The sequence below is a fragment of the Neophocaena asiaeorientalis genome, unplaced genomic scaffold, assembly GCF_003031525.2.
Source record: "Neophocaena asiaeorientalis asiaeorientalis breed wild unplaced genomic scaffold, Neophocaena_asiaeorientalis_V1.1 scaffold120, whole genome shotgun sequence".
Taxonomy (NCBI): domain Eukaryota; kingdom Metazoa; phylum Chordata; class Mammalia; order Artiodactyla; family Phocoenidae; genus Neophocaena; species Neophocaena asiaeorientalis.
Genome location: NW_020185322.1, coordinates 345,820 through 359,272, shown reverse-complemented (window position 1 = coordinate 359,272; position 13,453 = coordinate 345,820). Strand labels below are relative to the sequence as shown.

The following is a 13,453-nucleotide window of genomic DNA, read 5'->3' as shown; positions in this document are numbered from 1 at the left end:
GTCCCACACCCCCAAGGCCTCTTGCATATAACCCCAGCTTTTCTCCCGGGAGCACGATGTAGTTTTAAACAAATGTCACTACACCAGACATTTGGGGACCTGAATTATTTTCCTACCTGCTAACAACCTCTGTGACTTTGCGTTGGTCACTTACCCACCCCCCACCACGTTCTCATCTGTAATGACATCTGTGGTTGTGAAAATGACATGAGAAATAAAAGCATTCCCAAACTAGGCAGCACTAGAGAAAGGTCCAAGATGATCTTTGGAAAGGTCAAAGACATAGACAGTAGCCCCTTTAATGGTAGGAGATTTAAGGGGAGATGGACAGCATCCCAAATGTGAGATACCTAGGCCTCCATAAGGAAACACATTGGATAGGAAATACCTGCTGGGTACAGTGAGAAAAGCCTCATCCCATGCAGAAACCATGGCCAGGTTTTCAAACTTCCTGTCTGGACTTTCCATTTATGAGACAGGCTGCTTTCAGAACCCGGCCAAGCCAGCGTGTTCCATACGTCATCAAAAGAGCACAGGAACAGGGCAGTTCAGTGCAGGCCAGAGGTCTCCACTGCCACCAAAATGATGATCCTGCTGGCAGGGACTGGCCACATGCCTCTCCTCCTGTTTTCCTCTCAAAGTGTGTTTTTATAGCTGTTATCTTTATCAGCAGAGGGGACAGAACTGCCTGATGGTAGATTGATATATTGAAGTGATAGCAATTATATAGAATTTGGAAATCATGCATGTGGCTATTTTATCCACCTCAACTCGGCCTCAGAATACCCTGCAGAAGGGGAGGGAGGGGTGGGATGGAAAGGGAATTACGGCCCAGACAGAACACGAGGTACTGGGAAGCAGAGGGCACGGGGCTGAAGGCTGAGTGAGCTCTGACTATGAGTCACAGTGGAGCTGGGAGCCGAGCTCAGTCAGGAGACCCAAGGTGCGCTGGACCCCCAGGCCAACAGGACACCCCCGTCTTTCTAGAAGAAAGGAGACGTGGGTGAGTGGATCAAGAAGAGGCCCGGTGTTTCCCAGTGATGTCATCTGCAACCTTAATCCCAGAAAAGGAATCAGGAGGGTGTTTTATGAGAGTCCTCCGTGCAGCCCAGAGAAGCCCCACGGTCTGCTCACTTCCTCTCTGTCCGGAGGCCCATCCTTCAAGGTCGGATGAGGACACTCTCTCGCCAGCTCCTACAATGGTAGGAACCAACCTTACTCAGAGCAAGACCTGATTTCTGCCAGGCGCAAGGGAAGAAAACAGGGCTGACTCAAACCCATCCGAATGGAAGTGGGTCGGAGGAGGCGGGTAGGATGAACCCAGCTTCTCAAGACAGTCCCGACAATCCCCTGCCCTTCCTGGAAACTTCTTGGAACCCAAATCAAAGGCAGGAGATGGAAAGAGAGGCTGGAGGTGTAGGAGGAGAAGATGGAAGACAGAATAATCGCAGTAAGAACAAGAGAACCAATATTTATCGGGGCTTTACTCTAAGTGTATTAAGTATATTAACATGAGTTAATACATTTAACTCCTAACGACCCTGTGAAGTCAAGTCTATTCTTATCCTATTTTTTTTCATGAGGAAACTGATCCCACAGCTGATACTGTTCACTTTCATGCCAGGTGTTTGAAAAATGTCCCCAAGGCCTTTAAGACACGAGTTAACTGTCACTCCGAGTAGCCAAGCAGAAAAGGGCAGCATGGCCGGGAAACGCCGTTCCACGTGGCGAAACAGGAGTGTGGCGTCCTGTTGTCGAAAGCTTTTGGGAGAGTGTAGGGAAGAGAAACAGACGCAGCTCTCGGAGCACTTGACGCTGACCCACCAGCAGAGGCACCCGCCTTTCTGAGCAGCTGGGTCCTTGCTGCCGGCTCCACGGTGGGCTTCCATCCCCACTAGGTCACTGCCTACCTGCGGGGAGGCGGGGCTCTGTGAAGCTTCGTCCTTCCAACATCTTGAATTCTTCAGTGGGTCTTATTTGAATCGCATCCAGGGATGAAGGTGGATGGCCAGATCTGGATCTCTGGAGCTCCAATAATGTGTTCTCCCAGTTTAACACTTACCATTTTTTGAACACCTACTGTGTGTCAGAGACGTGTAGTAGCTAGGGTTTTATATACATTATCTCCTGAAATCTTAACCTCTTCAAGGTAAGTAATGCCTACCCTGTACATTGTGCCATGACAAATGAAGAATCTGAGACCACCCTCCTGCCACCACCTCCACAATAAAGGGATTCCCAAAGGTCAAATGTCCAGTGAGGCCAGGAGTCAAGTCCATGCCTGCCTGACTGACTGAGCTCATGGTATCATGTGGGCTTCTCTGGCCTTCATTATTAGGTTTAACTTGTTTTAACACCATGGACTTCGACCCTGCCATCTACACCCTCTTCCCAAGCCCCTGACCCAGCAGGGAGCAGAGGCATCTCTCCCTCATAAATGTCCTCCACCACACACACACACACACACACACGCACGCATGCACTCACACACACACTCACTCTCTGTCTCTCTCTCTCTTTCTGTCTCTCCCTCACCCTCTCTCTCTCTCTCCCAGCCTCCCACGCCCTCCTTTTGGGCCTAGCCCCCAGCCCAAGTTCTGAACAGACAGGAACCTTCCCATGTTCTACTCAATTCCAACCCCACCTACTGCACACAGGTCAGCCTTGTAAGAGAAGAACTTGAATTTCAGCAGCCTTTCACGAGGAAGGCTGCAAGTAAAAAAATCCACCGAGCCAATTCACCCCTAGTTGTTTTTCCAACTAGAAGAGAGATGGGCAAATCAATACTCAACAACCCCTCCCATGGTCTACAGCACTCAAGTCTCTCTTTGTGCACAAGGCCAGGCCTGCAGCCAAGGCCTCTCAACAAGCAGCTGCCCACCTGCTGCGTATTGGGGGACAAGTCCTGCTAACAGTCCTTCTGTTGCCAGCGCCCTCAGTCACACAAGGGATGCCCCTGGCAAGTGACAAGAAATGGACACACTGTGCATGTAACCAGCAACTCTTACAGACAGCCTCGAAGCATTTCACTCTTACCGACCTTTAACCTTGTTGGCAAGGGTGGTAGTTATCCCAACCCCAGTTTGCAGGTGCTAACCTTCATTTCCCCAGGTTTCAATGAATTGAGTCAGGCTAGAAATTCAGGACACAGCACAGTCATGGGACCCTGGGCCCCAAGACGCACCCTTCCACATTGCATCCTACTGACTTAAAGACAGGAGGTGAGGATCCCTGCGGGGGTAAGATGGCTGTTATTCGCATCTCAGCCTCCAGGTCTCCCGAGATAGGGTCCAGACAGTGGAGCAAGGCCACCTCAACCAGCCACAAGCCCGGGCTTGGTGAGAAGCATGTCTCTGGAGACCAAGGTCTCTGCCCCATTTCCCTCAGATGGATGAGTAGAACGATGAGTAGTAGAAGCAGTGTAAGTGAGGGACGGGTGGTCAGCAGAAGCTCCTGGACCAGCATAAATGAAAGGAAGTGGTGTTTCTGGAGCTGGTACTTGAGCATTCATTCTTCCATTCGCTGAGCAATTTCTGTGTGTTAAGCTACAAGGATGATGAAGACATGGTCCCTACCCTCAGAGTAGCGGGTATAATGGAGAAGCATAGGGATGGGGAACAGGGGTAGCCAAGAATTCTAAGTGAATTCCACCACATAAGATTGAATTGTCAGGACACGAATCCACAACCACAAAGAAATGTATGTTATAGAATTTATTTTTCTACATCTGATCCTAACCTGCTTCTAACTTACGGTCTTATGATGTAAGCAGATAAAAACAGATGCGTGCACCTCTACACATGCCCTGTCCCATATGCAAAATAATGTAATTCTCGCTGAAAATCCAGTAAGACTAGCGGGGAGGGAGGGATGAATTGGCAGAGCACGAGGGAATCTCAGGGCGGCGAAACTACCCTATATGACACTCTAAGGGTGCACACATGTCATTGTGCATCTGTACAAACACAGAGTATGTACAACACCAAGAGTGAACCCGAAAGTAAACCGTGGACTCTGGGCGATTATGATGTATCAATGCAGGTTCGTCAATTGCAACAAATGTACCATCTGGAGAAGGATGTTGATAGTGGGGAAGGCCATGCATGTGTTGAGGCAGCGGGTGTATGGGAAATCTTTCTATCGTCCCCTCAATTTTGCTGTGAACCTGAGAGTACTCTAAAAAATAAAGTATTTTAAAAAAAGTTCGATAAGACCACCACCAGATCATAATATAGACGGGTATTTAGTCCAGTCCGGCTGCTAAAACAAAGTACTATAGACTGGGTGACTTGCACATAACAGAAATTTACTTCTCACAGTTCTAGAGGCTAAGAAGTCCATCAAGACGTTGGCAGATTCGGTGTCAGGTGAGTGCAGCTTCCTGGTCCATAAGCAGCCATCTTCTTCGCTATGCCCTCACATGGAGGGACAGGGAGCTCACTGAGGTCTCTTCTATAAGGGCACTAATCCCATTCATAAGGCTCCACCCTCATGACCTAATCACCTCCCAATCCCATCGCATTGGGGGTTAGGGTTTCAAGATATGAATGGGGGGAAGGGCACATAAACATTCAGTCTGTGGCAACAAGAGCCCTGGGCAGCCAGCCAGCCTACCCACCCTGAGCCCTCTCTCTGCTCACAGCCTTCTCCATGGCAGCAACCAAAATGAGACATTATGCAGTATGCCAGGCATTTTGAGCCTCCATGGCCACCCTCTAGGGTCCAAGATTTAAAGAGACATCCATTTGGAAGCCCAGATTTCTCAGTCTGCAAGCTCTGCCTTCACACACCATCCTGAGAAGTTCAGTGGGACAAAATGCAAACCATTTGGGGATTTGCCAAATTACAGAGCTCCATTCAGCAGCTAGCCACTTCTTAATCTGTGCCAGAGTCTTTGCATACATAGCTCATTTAAATCTTAAAATAGCCCTGTGCAAAGAGATCATTATCCCAGTTTTACAGATAAAGCAGCAGAGGCTCAGAGAGGTTGAACGTCTTACCCACAGTCACAGAATGAGTTTGGAGCAGTACCAGGATTCAGCCCCCAGGTCTCCCCAGGGCAACACTCAAAATGGTATCCACCACTTTTTAGTGTCCAGAGGAGAGTAAGCAGTGCCTTTGACATATTTCCTTGGTGTCCCTAAATGCCTGTAGATACCAGCGTTGATGAAGCCTTTCAAGGGAAAAGAGCAAACCTGCCACCCCTGCAGAGTTAGTAAGCTGATTGCAATGCTGACAATGACAGCATCTCAAGCTAATTTCCTTGGATAGGTCTTTCCAGTAAGCATTCAATTCCAGCCATGAGAGCAACATGTTTGCAACATGAATTGACTAAAGGGAGAAGAAATGCCCTTCACTTAAGGGTTTCAATTAATTAGTGTTTCTCATAACAAAATCCAAGCCCTCAAAGGGCCTCCTTTCCAATAAGGCCTTGTAAATGGTTTTCTAACCCTAGGAAAGACTTACTGCTGACTCCTTCAGGCTTATTAATATTTCATCATTAACAGATACATATTAAGTTCCTATTGTTCATGAAAAGAATTGGATTTAAAAGAGAGGATTCCTTCTCATTAGTAGCTTACGACCTTATTACAGACAGATAAAAACTTACAAAAGACACGTCAGGGGACTTCCCTGGTGGCACAGTGGTTAAGAATCTGCCTGCCAATGCAGGGGACACGGGTTTGAGCCCTGGTCTGGGAAGATCCCACATGCCGCAGAGCAACTAAGCCCGTGCGCCACAACTACTGAGCTTGTGCTCTAGAGCCCACGAGCCACAAATACTGGGCCCTCGTGCCACAACAACTGAAGCCCGCATGCCTAGAGCCCGTGCTCCGCAACAAGAGAAGCCACTGCAATGAGAAACCTGCACACTGCAACGAAGAGTAGCCCCTGCTCGCCGCAATTAGAGAAAGCTTGTGAGCAGCAACGAAGATCCAATGCAGCCAAAAAGTAAATTAATAAATTAATAATAATAATAAAATAAAAAAGACACGTCTGGAATAAAGCAGGTTTAATCTTCCTTAGGAACAACTGGACAGAGGAATGAACTCAGGCCTGGGCTTGTTCATGGTTGGTGTCTGGATGGTATCAACTGTGTGGTTTGAGCGACCCAATGTACCGTCTAGAAAAGAAAAGCTATTTTCCCACTCTTGCTTGAGTGCCCTGTTCCACTCATTTTTTTTTTCAACTGAAGTATAGTTGATTTATAACATTATATTAGTTGCAGGTTTACAACACAGTGATTTAATATTTTTATAGAGTATACTCCATTTAAAGTTATTATAAAATATTGGCTATATTCCCTGTGCTGAACGTTACATCCTTGTATCTTTTTATTTTATACATCCTTATTGGAGTATAATTGCTTCACAATACTCTGTTAGTTTCTGTTGTCCAACAAAGTGAATCAGCCATATGCACACATATATCCCCATTTCCCCTTCTTCTTGTGTCTCCCTCCCACCCTCCCTATCCCACCCCTCTAGGTCTCCGCAAAGCACCGATCTGATCTCCCTGTGCTATGCTGCTGCTTCCCACTAGCTATGTATTTTACATTTGGTAGTGTATATATGTCAATGCTACTCGCACTTTGTCCCAGCTTCCCCTTTCCCCCCACCCCGTGTCCTCAGTTTCATTCTCTATATCTGTGTCCTTATCCTGTCCTGCCACTAGGTTCATCAGTACCATTTTTTTTTAGATTCCATATATATGCATTAGCCTACAGTATTTGTTTTTCCCTTTCTGACTTATTTCACTCTGTATGACATACTCTAAGTCCATCCACCTCACCACAAATAACTCAATTTCGTTTCTTTTAATGGCTGAGTAATATTCCATTGTATATATGTACCACATCTTCTTTATCCATTCATCTGTCGATGGACATTTAGGTTGCTTCCGTGTCCTAGCTATTGTAAATAGAGCTGCAATGAACATTGTGGTACATGACTCTTTTTGAATTATGGTTTTCTCAGGGTATATGCCTAGTAGTGGGATTGCTGGGTCATATGGTAGTTCTGTTTTTAGTTTTTTAAATATCCTTGTATCTTATTTTATACCTAGTAGTTTATACCTCTTAATCCCCTTCCACTATCATGTCCCTCCCCACTCCCCTTGACTCATTTTTTTTTTAAGAATTAAAGGATCTAAAGCTTTAAAATGTAAATGTTTACAGAAAGCAATAAATAATGCCACTAATCTCTCTTACCACTTTACCCTGAATTAGTCTATGAGATCAGCTTCAACTGTCTAGCAGAGCCTTGGGGTTACACAACACAGGCAGGCAAAGGACAGGTGGGGCAGAAGAAATCTCTGGGGTCTGGAGAATGGAACTCTAAGAAAGAGATAAGGTGGGAGCCACGGGCACAAGGCAGGCGGCCAATGGGGGTCTTCAGGGAGAACCCAGAGATGAAAACAAAAAGACAAACAGCACATAGAGACTAACCTGGTCTCCAGACGCAACTACGACCATTTCCCAGAAAACTGAGAAACCAACCCTTCTCTCTGGCCACAGAATAAGGAAATGAAAAAAAAGGGCTCTTTTCTCAAAGCAAACAAATAGAAATGATTTAGAAAGCACCTACAGGGCTGCCACCTGACACTGCAAAAATGTACTTCCTTTACTTTTTATGTATGTATGTATGGATTGATGCGCACGTGCACTGGTTTATCATATTCCTTTGACCTGTACTTATGACCATTTTGCTTTACTACAGAGCTACGACAGAGGCTACACACTTTTGGAACCCTACGCTAGCTTGTACTAATATTTTAATAGTTTTAGTGTTGAAATTACAGTTACCGTATTTAAAATCAAAACAGCATCACTCGGCCACATGATAAGAGTCGTAGCTGTGGGGTGGGTCTTTGTTTTCCTATAAAATTCTTCCGCGATGTTGCATTAAGGGGTTGACTAGATGGCTCTTCAGCTCCCTTCTAGCACCAACATTCTTCTCCTTGTCTCTATGCAGAGTAAATGGACTGGCCTTGAGTGCACCCCGGGGAAAGAACAGGCTGGCAGCATCTGGGTTGGCCTAGGCCCCCAGGGGAAGCATGGCTCTGCCAGGTGTCACAGCTGATTTAACTAAAAGAAAGATGAAAACCAGCCATGGGAACTGAAGCCTGACAGCATTCCCTGAGGGTCTGGTGAGTGAGAACCAGAGAAGTATGGAGGAGACTAGAGGAATCTCCTCTGGCCCAAGACTCCCAGGCAATGTTTGCTCTAACCACTGAGATCCATCCCCAGAAATGTCCCCAGCTGCGTGCAAAACCACAGTGCCTGGTGAAGAAGGTGAGAGCTGAAGCTGCTAGTCAACTCCTGGGATAGGATGATGCAGAAGCAGAGGGCCTACTGGGAGAAGGGGGTATGGGGAAGAAAAAAGGATAAAGGCAAAGATACGTTTTCCGTTCTGCATGAGCTAATATCTCCACAGGGAGAGCTCAGATGGTGGCAGATTTTTTGTTTCCAAGACAAGAAGGGGATAAATGATCATCCTGTCTTATTTAAGACCACAGCTTGATGGCCAGAGATCTCTCTTCCAAATTTCTCATGCTGCTTTGTAAAGGACAAGGACAGTCAACACATTCAGCCTCCGTGTCCACATGGGAACAATGAAACACCAAGAAAGAATTTAATGAAGAAAGCAACTGCAGTAGACTTTGGGAATAGACGTCAGAACGTCCATTTCCTAGCCTGCAAGACTCTCAGAATGCTTTATTTCCTTTCCTCCTAGTACCAGAGCACATTTCTATAGCAACTCCCAGAGAACTGGGTGCCTCATGGGGCCAGGTGGAGGTTGGCTTAAAGATCCTCTTCTTTGGGGGCACAGAAGACCCTTAACAAGAACTAGATTCCTTGCTGGATCCTCCCCTTTCAACTTCAGGATATATGTGCTGAGGTACTCTGGAATGATTTGGGGATTAAAGGGTGAACATTATGCAAGAAAAGAAATTAAAAATTAATGAAGAAATGAGGTCACTCAGTGAAGCCTCTTCAACAAACCAGGATGAGAAGCTTCTCCTGCTCACTTCTGACTTTTTGGCGAAGACACATAACTGCCATCTGTGAGGCGGTCCACAGGATGAGAGTATGGATTATTCACAAAGCTCTGAGTTTAGTTACCAAGTTCTATACCACTATGACCTACTGTTATCCATTTTGCAGATGGAGAAACTGAGTCATGGTGAGATCACATGGTTATTAATGAGATAAAAATGAGCACTGGCCTAGCATGGATCCAAATCTACTGCTTGGCAGCTCTATTCACAACAATCAAGACATGGAAACGACCTAAATGTCCGTCAACAGACGAATGGATAAAGAAGATGTGGTGTATATATACAACGGAATATTACTCAGCCATAAAAAAAAGAATGAAGTAATGCCATTTACCACAACATGGACAGACCAAGAGATTATCATACTAAGTGAAGTAAGTCAGAAAGAGAAAGACAAATACCATATGATATCACTTGTATGTGGAATCTAAAACATGACACAAATGGGGGATTCTCTGGCAATCCAGTGGTTAGGACTCTGCACGCTCACTGCCGAGGGCCCAGGTTCAAACCCTGGCCGGGGAACTAAGGTCCCACAGGCCACGCAGCATGGCCAAAAAAAATAATAATAAAAAAATAAAATATGACACAAATGAACTTATCTATGAAACAGAAACAGACTCACAGACATAGAGAACAGACTTGTGGTTGCCAAGGGGTGGGGTGGAGAGATGGATTGGGAGTTTGGGGTTAGCAGATGCCAACTATTACTCATAGAATGGATAGACAACAAGGTCCTACTGTACAGCACAGGGAACTATATTCAATATCCTGGGATCAACCGTAATAGAAAAGAATAAGAAAAAGAATGTATATATATATGCATAACTGAATCACTATACTCCGTACAGGAGAAATTAACACAACACTGTAAATCAGCTATACTTCAATAAAATTTTTAAAAAATCTACAGCTATGGTCACATACTACAACACGGATGAACCTTGAGGACACTATGCTAAGTGAAACAAGGCAGTCACAGAATGACAAATAAAGCATGATTCCACTCATTTAAGGTATCTAAAGTAGTCAATATCACAGAAGCAAAAAGCAGAATGGTAGTTGCCAGTGGCAGGGATATGTGGGGAATGGGAGTTACTATTCAATGGGTCTAGAGTTTCAGTTTGTGCAAAATGACAAAGTCTTAGAAATCTGCTTACAACATGTGTATAGTTAATATTTGTACTGTACACTTAATAGTTGAGGGTAGATTCCATGTTATGTGTTTTTAATCACAATTTAAAAGATCTATAGCTATGAGCAGCTTAACAGCTGTGTCTCATCCATCCTAGTGCTGCTGCAAAGAAGAGCTTGAAGACATATATACTATAAAGGAAAATGTCTACAGCCTTAGCTCTAGTAAGAGGAAATGACAAACACGGGCAAAAGATATGAATAGACATTTCACCAAAGAGGCCATAGAGATGGTAAACCTGCAGATCAAAAGATGACCAACATTGGCAGTCATTAGGGAAATAGAAATTTAAACTACAGTGACAAGACAGACCACAGAATGGGAGAAACTATTTGCAAATCATATACCTAATAAGGGTCTAGTATCTAAAATATGTAAGGAACTGTTACAACTCAACAATAAAAAGACAACCCAATTGAAAACTGGGCAAAAGCTTGAATAGACATTTCTCCAAAGAAGCTACACAAATGGCCAATAAACACATGAGAAGATGCTCAAATCATAACTCGTCAGGGAAATGAAAAATCAAAACCACAATGAAAGACCACTTCACTTCCAGCGGGATGGCTAGAATCAATAAGACAGATAATAACAAGTGTTGACAAAGATGTAGGGAAACTGGAACCCTCATACACTGCTGGTGAGAAGGTAAAATGGTGCAGCTGCTTTGGAAATCAGTTTGGCAGTTCCTCAAAAGGCTAAACATAGAATTACCATATGACCCAGCAATTCAACTCTTAGGAAAATACCCAAAAGAAAACACACATACATACATACAAAAACTTGTACAAAAACGTTGTTAGAAATATTATTCATAACAGGCAAAGTGGAAACAACCCAAATGTCCATCAACTGATGGATAAACAAAATGTGGTAATCATACGATAGAATATTATTCAGCCATACAAAGGAATGAAGTGCTGACTCACATTACAACATGGATGAACCCACGAAACATTATGCTTAGTGAAAGAAGCCAGTCACAAAGGGCCATATGTTATAAGATTTCATTTCTATGGGCAAATCCATAGAGACAGAGGATACTGGTTGCCGGGGGCTGGGAAGAGGGCTGAATTGAGAGTGACTGGTAATGGGTACCTGTCACTCTTTTGGGAGGGTTGAAAATGCTTTGGAAATACAGATAATAATGATAGTTGCACCTACCTGAGAATATACTAAAAACCATTGAATTATATACTTTAAAAGGGTGAGTTTTATGGTGTGTGAATTACATCTAAAAAAAAATTTGAACACAATGAGAACACACCTATCAGAATGGATAAAATAAAAAATATTGATAATAGCAAACAGTAATGATGCAAAAAACTGGATCACTCATACATTGTTGGTGGGAATGTAAATGATTCAGCCACTTTGGAAAACAGTTTGCAAGTTTCCTTTAAAATGACAAATGGACTCATCAGATGACCTGGCATATGACACTCTTGGCCATTTACTGTAGAGAAATGAAAACTTTTTTTTTTTTAAGTGGCATACCCTTTTTTTTAAATTTATTATTTATTTTTGGCTGCACTGGGTCTTCGTTGCTGCACACGGGCTTTCTCTAGTTGAGGCAAGGAGGGGTTACTCTTCCTTGTGGTGCTCGGGCTTCTCATTGCGGTGGCTTCTTTCATTGCGGAGCACGGGCTCTAGGCGCACAGGCTTCAGTAGTTGTGGCATGCAGGCTCACTAGTTGTAGCTCGCGGGCTCTAGAGCACAAGCTCAGTAGTTGTGGGGCATGGGCCTAGTGGCTCCGCGGCATGTGGGATCTTCCCGGACCAGGGCTCGAACCCGTGTCCCCTGCATTGGCAGGCGGATTCTTAACCACTGTGTCACCAGGGAAGTCACCTTTTTTTTTTTTTAATTTTTGGCTGCACTGAGTCTTCGTTGCTGCGCGCAGGCTTTTCACTGCAGTGGCTTCTCTTGTTGTGGAGCATGGGCTCTAGGTGCGCAGGCTTCAGTAGTTGTGGCACACGGGCTTAGTTGCTCTGTGGCATGTGGGATCTGTCCAGACCGGGGCTCGAACCCGTGGCCCCTGCATTGGCAGGTGGATTCTTAACCACTGCGCCACCAGGGAAGTCTAAGAAATGACAACTTCTGTCCACTCAAAAACCTATGCATGAATGTTCAGAGCAGCTTTCATTATAGCTGATAACTCAAAACCAACCAATGTCCTTCAGTGAGTGAATAGTTAACCAAATGATGGTCCACCATACCATGGAGTATTACTCAGCAATAAAAAGAAAAACAACTTTGGATGAACCTCAGAGAAGTTATGCTGAGAGAAAGAAGATAATCTCAGACAAAATTCTGGAGATAGAGAACAGATGAGTGGCCGCCAGGGTTTGGGAATGGACAATGGAGAAGTTGTAGCTATAAGGAGTACCACGAGGGAGCGCGAGGTGATGGGACGGTTCTGTATCTTGACTGTGCTGATAGCAACAGGAAGCTACACACACACAAACAAGTGCATTATGTATAACTGGTGACTCCGCTCTGGGCATTTTACCAGTGTCATTACCCGGTTTTGCTATTGCACTAGTTATACAACATGTTCAACTGGGAAGAATGGGTGAGGGGTACCAAAGACTTCTCTCCATTTCTTTGCAACAGCCAGCGAATCTATATTTATTCCAAAATAAGAAGTGTGTGGGGTTTTTAAAGTAACTACATAGGGTATTAGTCAATGCTTAAAAGTAATGACTGTGTTTCAATAAAGCTCAGAATTGAAGGCAGGAGTCAAGAAGAAATGACAGCCTGCACAGTACAGCCACAAACCATCACCTCTACAACATGTCAGAGGAATCCTCCTTTTAGTGTGGACTGCATATACCTGATAACAAGTCAAGGACTTCCGGAGCAGACCCACTAACTTGTGTGTCCTCACGTGTCCTCTAATCCCCCGCGTGCAGCTCTGCTATCCTAACCTACCCTCATCCTCATCTCTGGGCTTCCATTCATGCTCTTCCCTGTCTGAATTCATCTTCTCTCCACTTATCCAAATCCTTCCCACTGGGTCATAAGGCCCTGCAGCAGTATCCATCCTTCCACATGGGTTAATTGTATCTCTCTAACTAGATGCTTGAGTTCAGACACCAGGTCATCTTCCTCTACCATATCCTCCATAATACACCATACAATGCTGAGAACGTAAGGAGTATCAAAGATCTCTGTTGATGGAATAAAGGCCTGCCTGCC

At 44.7% G+C, this 13,453-nt stretch overlaps 1 protein-coding gene across 1 annotated transcript in view; it reads right to left on the bottom strand.

The window, feature by feature from the left end:
• CCDC3 (coiled-coil domain containing 3) overlaps positions 1-13,453 on the bottom strand; it is a 96,338-nt gene that overhangs the window by 59,565 nt on the left and 23,320 nt on the right. The window lies entirely within an intron of this gene.